Raw genomic sequence first — 16,179 nt, 5'->3', positions numbered from 1 at the left:
TCGAAAGTCTAATATACCGTCATTTTTACAGTAATATTTACTGCACGAGTACTGGATCCCCGTAAATGAATAAATATATTGTAAAAATTACAGTATAAAAATTTTACCATAAAAATAGATTTTACTGGTGATGCACTCATTGGGTGAGTACTTTTTTACAATTATTTGATAGGGAATTGTTTGCAATGTATGTTTAAAAATATGCAATCAAAATTTATAAAGCTGTAAAAATAAAAACCTGTTCCAAAAATAAATTTATTATTTTATTTATAAAAAATTTAAACAAAAAAGTAAAACTTTAAAAGTTACTTCTTAAGAAACATTTCCGACATGAGAATGAAACGAAAATAAAAGTTCAGTCACAAAATAAATCATAAAGTTAATTAGTACTAATGAAATCAACTAAAATTAAATATAAAATGAATATTTTTAAAAGTGAGGTAAACTTATAAACTGTATTTAAGATTACAGGGTTGTAGCCAATGTTATTTTTTTAATACTTTCTATTTTTGAATAACGTATTGTATTGAATAATTGAAAATATGCATGTGTCTAACGAATAACAAATTATTCGTAGAAAACAAGCAACTTTTTTCTTGAAAACAATGCGCTTTTTTAACATATACAACAATAAATAAGACTTTAATAACAAGTTTCATGCTGAGTATTTACTAAACCATAAGGAGATACGAAACCGGTCCAATTAAAGTAATTTATAGTGACATACCTAACAATACTTGCTTTTATTGAGTTTGCAATGTATTAATTTAAATATTGCATGTTGTTTTCTTAAAATTACATGTATTCCTGATTGAAAACGCTAAATATTCTCAATCCAGAGAAGTATTTAAAAATACCAATTTCCTTCCTACCATTTCATAAAAAATTATTATATTATTTCAGTTTTCTAATATTAAATAGTATTTCATTTAGAGGCGCTATCTGTATTAAAATCTGTGTAATAAATCTGTATAATAAATATCTGTATCAATGAAATAATCTGCAACATTAAAATTATTTGTTTTTACTGAAATAATTTGAAAGGTAGATAAGAAATTGAGGTTTGCATTATAAAACTATTATTATCCTTCTAAAGCTTTTCGTGACTGTTCACAAAATTCGATTAAAATTATAAATAAAATTAAAAAAAAATGTTTTATAAATGGCTGAAGCATTTCATGAAATACTCAGGTTCACAAAAGTAACTTCTTAAACCTGAGGAAAAAAGCATTTGAGTAAGGATTGCCAGCTGCATTTTATGGAACCTGTTTACAAGTAAATTCTTCCAAATCATCAAGCAAAAATGGTAGTTCCGCAAATATAACACGATTAGTAATGAAACAAACAAAAAAAATGACAAGTAGAATGATGTTTTCAGAAAAACTAATCTAATGATGTTTTCGATATATAAAGATAAAAGAACAAACTTTTATTGATATTTGCTTCGATGAAAAAGTACTGCGAAGGGCGCAAAGTTCAGTCTTAACTTCTATTATCTTTATATCATTACTATATTTCTGTATTCAAGATTTATTATATTTCAATATTCAAGATTTACTATATTTCAATATTCAAGATTTACTTTATTTCAATACTCAAGATTTACTATATTTCAATATTCAAGATTTACTATAGTTCAATATTCAAGATTTACTATATTTCAATATTCAAGATTTACTATACTTCAATATTCAAGATTTACTATATTTCAATATTCAAGATTTACTGTATTTCAATATTCAAGATTTACTATATTTCAGCATTCAAGATTTATTATATTTCAATATTCAAGATTTCCTATATTTCAATATTCAAGAATTACTATATTTCAATATTCAAGATTTACTATATTTCTATATTCAAGATTTATTAGCTTAATTTACATATCAGCTCCATTCTGATAAGCGAAAATCTACTTTAATATCAGGATATCTATCTATATTACATTACATTATTACTAGATTATATTTACTATTAGCTGAGAGACTTACTTTGTATTACTTCTTCGTACGGGGTGAAAAAAAGCAAATTATCATTTAATCACAATTGATCAACTCTACGAAAGAATACATAAAACTAAAATACTTGTTTCGAAACTATTAATAAGCTATTAATATATAATTATATGTTGCTCTTTTCTGTGTCTTTACATTATTAGATTAAGGGGGGACCCCACCCTGAATATTTCAAAAATTCGAAAAAAAATTTATTGCATTTTTCGAATATTCGCATCCTTCCTAATGTCTGTCTAAAACGATTTCGCGGTACCTAACTTCGTTTGGAAGTTATACCGGAAAATAGAGAGTCGTCGCTAAGCAGGTAGAAAGGCCCGTTTGGCCGGATTAGGAGGGGCGACATTCTCTTTGTGTCTCATCTATTCTGTTGACGGAGAAGATACATGGACCTGGAATTGCAGAATAAAGGTTACTCATTACTAATTTACTAGATTTACAGTAATTTACTAGATTGAACATAAATCAAAACTTTAAACGCGTTTTTCTCAAAACGCTTATTTTTGACCTGGCCAAACGTTTTTCTCATGATCTATACCACGAAATAAGCTGTTCTTTATTTTAAACTACGTGAAAATATATTCTTTAGAAAGTATCATGGGTTTTTTTTTAATATTTTTATATTTCGATTCTATATTAGTATTTTAATGAATATTTTTTTAATGAAAATCTTAACTTTTTTTAAGTTGCCGCCATTTTGGTAATTTGGCGAATATCGAAAAACCGCTATGCTACTTTTTAGATCATGTCTTTATGTTTCAGAAAATCTGAGCAAAATAATTTTCTAATGTTTCAGGACTTCTAAATCCACGAGGCCAGTGAGGTGTTACTTTTTGATGACCAGCCACGGAGCTGCCACCAACTTATTTTTTATTATTTTGTAAAGGAAAAAAATTTAAAATAGACTTAAATTGTAGCTAAATAACACAAAAAAACAAGGAGTCTCTGCATCGTCTCTATTATCGAAAAAAAATTCAAGAAAAACGTTAATATTTTACCATTTCAGGACGGGGTCCCCCTTAAGCAGTACACGTTTTTAGAAGTTCCCCCATTCAGAAAAAAGAATAAATTTATTCAGTTTCACATGGAATGATGCTGTTACTCAAAGCCCACTCAAAAAACAAAAAAAAGGAAAAAGATTCCACTAAAAAAAGGCTCACTCAAAAAAATTCAAAATTTAACTAACAAAACTAATTTTTCCGGTATTTTCCCTCTGGAAGGAACGCAAGAAACTTACTTCAACAAAACCTATATTGGAATTGCACTGTATGATGGAGTTTTTATAGGTTATAAACACACTAATATAGTTATCACTCTACCTATTTTGCCCAATAGTATAACTTTCGTTGAACAGCCGACCCAATTTTTGGGTTTACGACTGCTAATGTTTAACTCCATAGTCTTGTAGTATTGAACCCAATAAGGAAGACAAGGGAACTCTTGAATCAAGCATAAGGAGGATTTTACCTTCGTTTAGGACTTATTGAGGGAACTAACCCGAATTTGCGTTACATGAAGAGGAAGACCACGAGAACCTCCCACGGTTAGCCTGATGAAAGGGACTCTAACCCACGACCCGTCTACCACTGAGGTTATTTCACGTCTACACTGTGGTCGGTGCAAGCCGGATGCGGATTCGTATCTAATAGCTGGATTCGAACCCGGTTCACCTCATTGGAGCAATCACGGCTCATTTTTGCTCCTTTATAATTTTCTCAGTTACCTATTAAAACTGCACCAATTACATAATAAAAGAGTATTTTTACCAAAATTAATAAAGCTTCATAGGCGCTAATGACAGCATGGCGGTTCTTTACGGTAGGCATAAACGAATAAGTACCGTTAGTCAATTAACTTTTCTTTTCAATTGATGATTTTCATTATCTTATTCATAGTTAAACATTCGTAATTTAAGATATTACAGAAGTTGATAAATCATCATTGGCGTCAATAGTAGGAAAGTTCCCTGCGATTTCCTTAAACGAGTAAGTAGCTTTTAATTATATATTTTGCTTTTAAGTACGTAGATTATTTTCCAATTTNTTGTCTTTGTGACGAGTGACTAAAAAAGGGAAAATCTACAAAAAAATATTTGTATTTACTAGATGCAAGTTCAGAGATATATTAAATAATCCTGGTAAACTGGGGTTAGGCAAAGACGAAATTACGGAAATAATTTAGCATATTTTTTAAAATTACTATTTTCTTAAAGGTCTGTTGATAAACCCTTGTACCGGGTGCTCCAGAACAACTCGAACAAACTTTAAGGGGAGATAGAGGGTATCATAAGGAATCAGATTTGCGTAGCAACTTATGGTCGGAAACTTCTTCATTCACCGTTCGGTGGTGTTCGCAAGAACATTGGAACAACCAAATTCTCCTTATTTAAGTAGTATGGATTTCTTTATACCTCTGGGGGTACTGAATTGGAGATCGATCGTTCTCTGATTCAGGTCAAAATTACGATCTATGGATGAATGAATGGATGTATGAATGGGTCCGCCCTATAAACGGATGAGACGTATGGTGTGGCAGAAGTCGAATTCTTGGTCATAGATGGCGCCACTGGAAAACAATAACAATCGCACCCCCTCTGCCAAAAACAGGCATACGTCAACGTAATGGATTTCTTTCCTTGGGGTTCACTGAAAAGAATTGTGAGCACAAAGCCTGTGGATTCTAAAATGTATCTGTTTGCAAGAATCGTCTGTACTGCTGCGGATATTTGCATGTGGGCGAGTTCACCAATCCATAGCCCAGCGGTATAACACATGCGTCACAAGCAATGGTAAAAATTTTAACAGCACAGCACATGTAATAATTTTGTTTAATAAATATTTCAGATGATCTCAGTCTCGTGTCTCTTTGCTTCTTGTACCTCTCATACTACTCTCACATAAGATTTCCGACAATGAGTTGCTTTGCAATTCTGAATCCTTGTGAATTCCCCGACCTCACCGTAAAATGTTTCCCACTAATCCCGGGGAACCCTGTATAATGTTCTCATAGACTATAAATAATTCTTATAATTCAAATTACTGTAAAAAATAGTGACACCCTGAGTTCCAATACTTCTTATCGTAAAATTATTAGGGGACAAAAAATCTAATATACCATAATTTTTACAGTAATATTTACTGTAAGAGCACTGGATCACCGTAAATGAATAAGCATAATTGTAAAATTTGCAGAATAAAATTTTTACCATAAAAAAATTATTTGATTGGGACTTGTTAACAATGTATGTTTAAAAATGTACTATTAAAATTTAAAAAAAAAACTTTTAAAATAAAAACCTATTCCAAAAATAAATTTATTATTTTATTTATAAGAAATTTCAACAAGAAATTAAAATTTTTGAAGTTACTTTTAAAAAAAACGTTTCAGACTTGAGAATGAAGCGAAAATAAAAGTTCAGTCAGAAAACAAATCATAAAGTTAATTAGTACTAATGAAATCAATTAAAATTGAATATAAAATTAATATTTTTAAAATAAAAGCAAGCTTATAGACTGTATTTAGGATTGCAGGGGTAGCTAATACTATTTTTTAATACATTATATATGATGAATAACGTATAGTATTGAATAATTGAAAATGTGCATGTGCCTAACGAGCAGCAAATTGTTTGTAGAAAGCAAGCAAATTTTTAAGAGAAGACAATCTACTTTTTTAACATATAATAAAATAAGAAAGAATTTAAAAACAAGTTTCATGCTGAATATTTATTATACCATAAAGTAATATGAAACTTGCGCAATTAAGTTATACTTAGTAATTTATAGTGGCATACCTAACAATGCTTGTTTTTATTGTGTTAAAATGCATTAATTTAAATATTGCATGTTGTTTTCTTAAAATTACATGCATTCCTGTTTGAAAACGCAAGATATTCTTAATCCAGAAAAGTATTCAAAAATGCACATTTCCTTCCTGAAATACTTTAAAAAAAATTATAATATTATTCTAGTTTTTTTTTATTAAATACTATTTCATTTACAGGCTCTATCGGCTTAAAAAATCTGTATAATATTTATGTATGTATCAGTATAATAAATATCTACATCAATGAAATAAACTGTAGCAATAAAATTATTCGTTTTTACAGAAGTAATTAAAAAGGTAGATAAGAGATTGAGGTTTACATTATAAAACTAACTACTATTATCCTTTGAAAGGTTTTTGTAACTGTTCACAAAATTCGATTAAAATTATGTATAAAAGAAGTAAAAAATGTTTTATAAATGGCTGAATCATTTCATGAAATACTCAGGTTCGCAAAAGTAACTTCTTAAACCTGAGGAAAAAAGCATTTGAGTAAGGTTTGCCAGCTGCATTTTATGAAACCTGTTTACAAGTAAATCCTTCCAAATCATCAAGCAAAAATGGTAGTTCCTCAAATATAACACGATTAGTAATGAAACAAACAAAAAAAAATGACAAGTAGAATGCTGTTTTTAGAAAAACTAATCTAATGATGTTTTCGATATATAAGGATAAAAGAACAAACTTTTATTGATATTTGCTTTGATGAAAAAGTACTGCGAAGGGCGAAAGTTCAGTCCTAACTTCTACTATCTTTATATCATTACTATATTTCTATTCAAGATTTAATAGTTTAATTTACATGTCAGCTCCATTTGGATAAAGGAAAATCTAATGTATTGTCAGTATATCTATCTATATTATATTACATTATTTCTAGATTATATTTACTACTAGCTGAGTGCCTCTTCTTTGTACGGGGTGAAAAGAAGTAAATAATCATTTAATCACAATTGATCAACTCTACGAAAGAATACATAAAACTAAAATACTTGTTTCGAAACTATTAATAAGGCTATTAATATATAATTATATGTTGCTCTTTTCAGTGGCTTTACATTATTAGATTAAGGAGGAAATTCGAAAAAAATTTTATTGCATTTTTCGAATCTCTGCACCCTTCCTAATGTCTGTCAAAAACGATTTCGCGGTACCTAACTTCGTTTGGAAGTGATACCGGAAAATAGAGAGTAGTCGCTAAGCAGGTAGAAAGGCCCGTTCGGCCGGATTAGGAGGGGCGACATTTTTTTTGTCCATTCTGTTGACGGAGAAAATATATGGACCTGGAGTTGCAGAATAATGGTTAGTCATTACTAATTCAATAATTTACTAGATTGAACATAAGTCAAAACTTTAAGCGCGTTTTTCTCAAAACGCTTATCTTTTACCAGGCCTAACGTTTTTCTCATGCATTTCTAACGTTCTATACAACGAAATAAGCTGTTCTTTATTTTAAACTACCCAAAAATATATTTTTTAGGAAGTAGCATGGGATTTTTTGATATTTTTATATTTCGCTTTTATATTAGCATTTTAATGAATATTTTTTAATGAAAAACTAAACTATTTTTTTAAGTTGCCGCCATTTTGGTAATTTTGAGAATATCGAAAAACCGCTATGCTACTTTTTAGATAATGTCTTTATGTTTCAGAAAATCTAAACAAAATCATTTTCCTACGTGTCAGGACTCCTAAATCCATGAGGCCAGTGATGTGCTACTTTTTGATGACCAGCCACACACGGAGCTGCCACCAACTTATTTTTTATTATTTTGTAAAAGAAAAAATTTTAAAATAGACTTAAATTGTAGCTAAATAATAAAAAAAAACAATGAGTCTCTGCATTGTTTCCATTACTTAAAAAAAAATTCAAGAAAAAAGTTAATATTTTACCATCTCAGGACGGGGTCCCCCCTTAAGCAGTATACGTTTTTAGAAGTTCCCCCCGTCAGAAAAAAGAATAAATTTATTCAGTTTCACATGGAATGATGCTGTTACTCAAGGTCCACTCAAAAAACAAAAAAAAGGAAAAAGATTCCACTAAAAAAAGGCTCACTCAAAAAAATTCAAAATTTAACTAACAAAACTAATTTTTCCGGTATTTTCCCTCTGGAAGGAACGCAAGAAACTTACTTCAACAAAACCTATATTGGAATTGCACTGTATGATGGAGTTTTTATAGGTTATAAACACACTAATATAGTTATCACTCTACCTATTTTGCCCAATAGTATAACTTTCGTTGAACAGCCGACCCAATTTTTGGGTTTACGACTGCTAATGTTTAACTCCATAGTCTTGTAGTATTGAACCCAATAAGGAAGACAAGGGAACTCTTGAATCAAGCATAAGGAGGATTTTACCTTCGTTTAGGACTTATTGAGGGAACTAACCCGAATTTGCGTTACATGAAGAGGAAGACCACGAGAACCTCCCACGGTTAGCCTGATGAAAGGGACTCTAACCCACGACCCGTCTACCACTGAGGTTATTTCACGTCTACACTGTGGTCGGTGCAAGCCGGATGCGGATTCGTATCTAATAGCTGGATTCGAACCCGGTTCACCTCATTGGAGCAATCACGGCTCATTTTTGCTCCTTTATAATTTTCTCAGTTACCTATTAAAACTGCACCAATTACATAATAAAAGAGTATTTTTACCAAAATTAATAAAGCTTCATAGGCGCTAATGACAGCATGGCGGTTCTTTACGGTAGGCATAAACGAATAAGTACCGTTAGTCAATTAACTTTTCTTTTCAATTGATGATTTTCATTATCTTATTCATAGTTAAACATTCGTAATTTAAGATATTACAGAAGTTGATAAATCATCATTGGCGTCAATAGTAGGAAAGTTCCCTGCGATTTCCTTAAACGAGTAAGTAGCTTTTAATTACATATTTTGCTTTTAAGTACGTAGATTATTTACCAATTTCAGTAAGAATCTATGACCAGCAATTCCGAAGCCAAAACGAATAAATAAATAAACACGAATAATGGAATCAATATGAATAGAACGCCCGGTGACTGAGTGGTAGCATTTGAGCTCCCGTGTCACAGGTCCCGGGTTCGATCCTCGGGCCGGGCAAAATTCAATCAGCCTTTCATCCCTTCAGTGGGTCAATAAATGAGTACCAAGCATGCTTAGAAACTAAGTTCTGGGGGTTTCGCGTTCGGCTGACCACCTAATCGGAACATCTGCTCCGGCACCCCAGAGCAAAAGGTCAAGAAAACTGAGACTAACAGTAGGCCTTGACCCTCTATGGGCTGTCGCGCCACTGAGTTTAGTTTATGAATAGAACCAGAGACTGAACAAACCCACTGCTGAAATTTCGAAAAACAAATTGAGAATGCGAAAAACATGATTAGGTTAGGGTATGTTTAGGAACTTTTATGATTCAGATTCGTATTAACTTATTTTTTTTATCAATTTGTTTTTATTTAATTTTATAAACATCATTAAACAGCCGACCCAATCTTAAGTTTATGACTATCCATGTTCATTTCCGTAGCCTTGTAATTTTAAGCAAAATTCAGAAAACCTCCAATCAATTATTGGGGAATTTTACCTTAGTGGTGGACTTTTTCATGGAACTAATTTGCATCCACGTTACATGGCGAGAAAAACCTCTTACGGTATGCCTGATGGCAAGGGAACTCTAACCCACGATCCGTCTACCACTTGAGGATATTTTTCGTTAGCACCTTGGTGGGTGTGAGCCGGTTGTGAATTCATATTAATCAGCCTCCGCTGGTATTCGAACCTGGGTCTTTGGGAGACAAGCTCCTTTTCCCCATAGCCACCATGGCTAGCAGTGATTAGTTAGACAGAAAAAGTATCTAGCATTAGTTTTAAATCTAAAACCGTTAGTGTATGAAATACTGGATAATAATCTTTCGCAAAATAAAAGAAATGAATAAAATATATCAGATATGAATGACGAGCATTGCCACTTTCAGGAAGTGCGCATGTGAACAAAATGTTTTATATTGATGTACCTCTCAAACTGTAATGTTATCTTATATTTTGAGATATTATAAGTTAAGATATGCGAAACTTTTCGTGGTTTTGTCCACCTCGAGTTTTGAATCGTATTCTGTTTCGGACATCATAACATGATTTTAGAATGGTATTTTTTTTTTTTTTTTTTTTTTNAATGATATTTTTTTTTAGTTTTTTTCCGAACCTCATAAACCATTAATATACACCTCAAATACCAATTAAAATTACATTTAAACAATTTATTTCAATTATTATCGTTCAAAAAAGGCGAAAGAAAAACAAAGCTACAATTTCAAACAAAATACAGATGGGACACTTTTAGAAATTTCTCGGAAAAATTGTTAAATAACAATTTATTTCATTGTTATTTTACCATAAGACGGTCTTCAAACTGTTAGCTATGAGAAAAACTGTTTATTTTTTGCTTTCACCTAATAACGGTTAAACAACCAGAATTTTATCGCAACAGCTAAGCTCATTGCAATTAGGTACATATTATTGATGAGACGGCTAATCGGTCAAACTCGCGACCGACAAAACGGGGATTCGAATTCCACTATCGACACCACAATATTTCCTTCATTCTCTTACACACACATGAAGAGTTTTCAGTGCCCTGCACTTTCCAATTTTTGACCGTGGGCTATCAAAATACGATACTCTCATTCCCACATAGATGGCAGCACCCTAAAGCAGCCCAACGCAAAAAATTGTTGTATTTCCCATCTCTTACTATTGATGAAACGACTAGATAAATTAATTAACCCACATTCCACGGTTCACTTGATAAAACATAACACGACCACAACCTAATGTCAATACCCATTATCTAAAGAAAAGCCTTGCTCCAATATCCAATTATATTTTTTTTGAGCGTTTTAGCAACCATGCTAGTTGAATGGTTTTGTTTAAACCATAAATGGTTTAGTTTAAACAATAGCCATAAATGGTTTACGTTTAGTTTTATATTCATTTTTTTCAACCATATTAAATGTAAAAGGTTTGAAAACCGTAAAGTTATAAAGTACTCTTCACCGTAAATTTTACGCTTAATTGGATGAACCGACTGCTGCTGGTTGTTTTACTGTAATTTTTAAATAAATATTTTAACTGTTTGGTCATTTTTGTTCACAGAGCATGAACTGCCTGAAGGAAACTTTTTGTATTTCTATTATTTTTATTCAATTTCATTCTATTAAGTATTTTGATTTTAAGGTGAGTCTGTATATACTAAATGTGTCAACTTGCGTTTGTTTAGTACAAGGCTTTTAACTTTAAAAAAAAAAAATTCTTAATATTTCTTGAAAAATAGAAATGTATAATAATATTTCTTTAAAATAAGTTAAATGCAAAGAGTTATATTTTCAAGTATTTATTTATTTCATGTAAGATAATATTTTGTAAGATTTAAAATTAACAATAAAACTGGAAGTAATTTGTTTTCACAATTCAGCAGGTTATTAAAAGTCGTAAATAAATTTTTCATTAGAATTGTAAGGAAAAATGCTATGTGAAACTAGATATAAATTCTCATTTTACACTTTTCCTCAAGACACCAATATCAAAAATTTGATATACGTGGTGCTTCTTAGAAGTCAGAAACGAATTTCCTTTTAATAAATTGCAGCTTAACACATTAAATATGTTTGTATTTGTTTTTAAAAGAAAATTAAAAAAACTATTTTCAATTCCTTTGTTTAAGATTGCACTCGTTTTGTTTTCAAGTAAAAATAAATAAATTTTTACAAAAAAAAGAAATAAAAATCTATTTTTAGATTTTCATAGGGATATCTGAACTTTTGATGAAGTGAAAAAGAAAATTTAAGCATATATTATGATTGTAAATTGAAATCTTTAAAAGGTTAAGATAGGGAAAAATATCCTTTTCATAGATAGCTGCTATGTATATTTAATACATTTTTAATTTCTTTTATTAACAAAAATTAATACATTTTTTTTAAATAAATTATTTAAAATTGCATTAATTTTCTTTTAAACTAAGAAAAGAAAACAAAATTTTTACTTAAGGAAAAAACCTATATTTTTATAATAGATATCTATACTTTTGATTAAGTGAAAAAGAACAGAAAAGTATCTAATACTATCGTAAATTGAAATCTTTAAAAGCTTAAGATACGAATAAATTTCTTTTCAATTCTATTCTTTCCATTTTCTAAAATATTTCATTCAATATCAGTAGATAGAAAAGAACATTTTACATCTCATGTTTGTAAAGAATTCTTGTTCAGGTCTTACGAACAAATAAAAGAGGCTAAAATAAATATGCCTCTCGATTTTGAAAAAAAAATATTATAAATGTTTTGAGAAACATACAATCAAATTGATATTTTTCTATTATTTGTATTCTTCGAGTATTATCCGATGTATACGATTCCGTATTGCTCTTTTTTTCGAATTTATTTAAAAATAAAACCCATTTTTGACAACGTTTCATGATCACATCAGAATATCACAGATACAGGTATGTAAGTTATTTTTAACGTTTGTTACATTTACTTTTTAACGTTTATTCTTATACAAATTTTTCTAGGAGAAATTACTTCCTAACAAGCAAACAATTCTTTTTTGTAAGAAAACTGACATTTTATCAGAACTAGATAAAAGTTCAAAATTCAGCTATCATAACTTTAAAAGATAATTACGAAAAGGAATTAAGTTACTTTTTGCAACTTAATTCCTATTTTTCATCGAAAATTTTTCAATTTTATGCCAAAATTCCATAATTTTCTACGCAGATAAATTTATTATAATTAATATACGTTGTTTCGGAATAACTGCACTGGTTATCATAAACACTAGGGAAAAATTACAAAAATATTGATTACTCTCCCCAAGATATGCCAATTCTAATGAAATTTCAGTATGTAGCCAAATGAGAGTTCTTAAATAAAACTGCAATATGTAAATTAAGGGAGCTACAATGTATGACGTCATTTTCAATGAGCATAGAATTGTATGTATGATCGCTAGCTTGCAGATTTCTCAGTGTTTCTGAAATTAGAAATTAGAAAAAAGCCAATTTGTACCAATAACCTCAAGGCGTTATTTGTCCGAAAAACTGCTATGAAGATCTATTTTTTGACTGGAGGAAGGACAAAGTCGATTAGAGAAGTGGTCAGACTGCTAAATGAGAGTCCTTCTGTGGTTCATAAACTTTGGAAACAATTTCGAACCTTAGGTTCAGCATCCGGAAGGTTCAGCCAATGTCACTCAAAAGCTACGACGAGCGCTGATGATATTTATCGTTATGGGCACGAAAAAAATGGACCACAACTCCGAGTCTGATCAGATCCTGTTTCAGTGCAGTCACTGGAAGACTTCTACTGTGCGTAAAAGGCTTCACGAACGTGGTTTGTTCGATAGATGACCAGCCATTTGCGTGCAACTTTAATTACGCCATAAAAAGGAAAGTTTGAGATGAGCCCAACGACATATTACCTGGGCGGTGAGTCTTCATAGGTGAGTCGAGGTTTAACCTTCAATGCAAGAGGTAATCATTCTCCATATTAAAGGAACTTCTTCTATGCAAAACTGACGCATCTGTTTTATGCATTTCCTATATGAGCTGATTTCTGCAACAGCATAATTGCCTGGTTAATACTTTTTATCTTATTTTCTGCACTATTATGCTAACTATAATATGCGCCCGTTTCATTAATTTTTATGCGTAACTTCTTAAGTTATGGACATTTTTGTGATTTTTCCTTAATTTGTGGTAACTAGTGTATAGTTCTGTTTTAAGTCATTTCAGACAAAGGTCTAGAAAACTGTTTTTAAGGGAGATTGAAAGTTGTTAATTTTTAAAGGTCCTATAGGGGGTGAATGAAATAATTGCATGATACCCTTATACACTCATCACGCATTTTTTGCATGAATAAGCTAATCTGTCTTTCTTTTATTCTTCTTTGTTATAGGTCATGTATATTTTTAAAACGAGAGATCTCATGCTGGTAGATTTTTAGTACACTGTTGAAAATTCCGTATCAATTTACTGTAAAAAGTACTGGGAGCCTGACTGTGCCAACCGGAAAAACCATTTAACAGTCGATTCTATTTTTAACGTAAAATTTTATATTGTAGTTTTTACAGTGATATTTATTTAATTACAGTCATTCAGTGATTTAATAGTAAATATTACTGAATAAAATTTACGCTATATCAAACTGTTTGTTCAGTAAGACTTTACAGTCGCTTCAGTTTAGTCCATAATTTTATTTAGAATTTTTTACAATGTTGATAAATAGGCGTTAGTTATAGTAATTCCTATTGCAATCATTTTAAAAAATTTTCCATGCTACTGGTAGTTAAAAAAAAATTTCTGTGTAAATGTGTCAAAAATTCTATGTCTACCATCTAAGCTTAACTTTCAATAAGTAAAATACTCTTTCAGTTAAGAGATTCATTTTTTATTTAATTTATATTTAGCTTAAGTTGGTAATTGTTCAAAAGGCATTACATTTAAAAAAAAAGTTGGAAGATGATTTGGCTGAGAGATCAATATAAAAAAGGACTAGACCTAAAGAAATCAGGAATAAAATGGATAAGAAACTGGTTAGATCAATTGGTTATATTACTGCATAAAAAATTCTTGAGTGGAAAAAAAAACAAACAAACAAGAAACGGATACGTTAATTCCAATTCGAAATAAAACGCAAGTTACATTTAGGAGAAATTGACCCTGAATTCAGAATATAAAGCTTCTTACAAATCATCATAATTGTATTTGGATTAAAATCATCATGAAGTTGTCTTAGAATAAACTCCAAGATAATATTGGAATGGAAAAACTATTGTTAATATTTATTGAAATATTAGTTATTGTGTTTATTTTTGAAAAAATTGTGATATCATTTTTCCTACTAAGTTCTATGCGTAGGAAAATATTAACAAAACTGAAATAAATCTATTTACTTGATAGTAAGAAATTGTATGTTTCGCAAAGATTATTAGTTTTTTGTTTCCTTCAAAAAATAAGATAAAGAGAAGCTAAAACAGAAATAAAATACGTAATGACTTTTGTGTTTTCATTATTTTATGATTTAACTATGTTTATTATATGCTTAATGGTTTTAAACTCAGCTTTATTAATAATTTAAAAACAATTCTAAAAGTTTTTAACTTAATATATTGGAGGTAAACACTTAAATTACAAACGTATAGTCGGGGAGATTAGTTTTAAAAGTCTAGACGAATTTTTTCCTCTTTCTCATAGTTATCTTTTCTATTATCTATCTATTTATCTATCTATCTATTTAAGCAAACTAGAAAACTTTTTCAAAAAATAATGAAACTTAGTTCCCGAAATTCCTTGTAATGACTAATTTTTAATGTTTTATTTTTATTATGAAGCTTTTAATTTCAAAGAGATCTGAAAGATCTGAGCTGTTAGTAGTACAAATTTTCAAATAAATTAAAATTGTAATATTTTAAGCGACACCTATAAAATCGATACAAAATTGTTCGGAATGGTTTTTAGAAATGGTTTATTATATGTTAAAAGGTTCAAAGCTTTATTATGGCGCAAGGCCTCATTTATAAAAATTATAAAGGCGGCTTTTTCAAAAATTTGTCCAATTTTACTCAATTTTTGTATTTTAACCTTAAATAAATAGCATAAAATAATAAAACAAATTCTTCACCATCATTAAATGAAACAGCAGAAATTAATAAAATATAGTTTTAATAAATTTTTATGATGAATTAAATATTAAGTTGCACAGCTTTTGTTCAGAGAGTAGATTTATTGAGTTATCTTCCGTGAATTTCAACGAAATATGAAAAATCTGCTAAGCAAAAAAATCAAATACATCCCAGAAAACTGCTGAATAGAGAATACTACAAACTTTAAATAAAATTGCATCAAAAGTACCTAAAAAAATCATAATTAGTCGCAAAAATAACATAAANTGAAATTTCAGTATGTAGCCAAATAAGAGTTGTTAAATAAAACTGCAATATGTAAATTAGGGGAGCTACAATGCATGACGTCATTTTCAATGAGCATGGAATTGTATGTATGATCGCTAGCTTGCAGATTTCTCCGTGTTTCTGAAATTGGAAATTAGAAAAAAGTCAATTTGTACCAATAACCTCAAGGCGTTATTTGTCCGAAGAACTGCTATGGAGATCTATTTTTTGACTGGAGGAAGAACAAAGTCGGGTAGAGAAGTGGTCATATTGCTAAATGAGAGTCCTTCTGTGGTTCATAAACTTTGGCAACAATTTCGAACCTTAGGTTCAACATCCGGAAGGTTCAGCCAATGTCACTCAAATGCTACGACGAGCGCAGATGATATTTATCGTTATGGGCACGAA

Source organism: Parasteatoda tepidariorum, chromosome 1, assembly GCF_043381705.1.
Source record: "Parasteatoda tepidariorum isolate YZ-2023 chromosome 1, CAS_Ptep_4.0, whole genome shotgun sequence".
In the NCBI taxonomy this organism is placed as follows: Eukaryota; Metazoa; Arthropoda; class Arachnida; order Araneae; family Theridiidae; genus Parasteatoda; species Parasteatoda tepidariorum.
Note: the sequence above shows the minus strand (reverse complement) of the source record.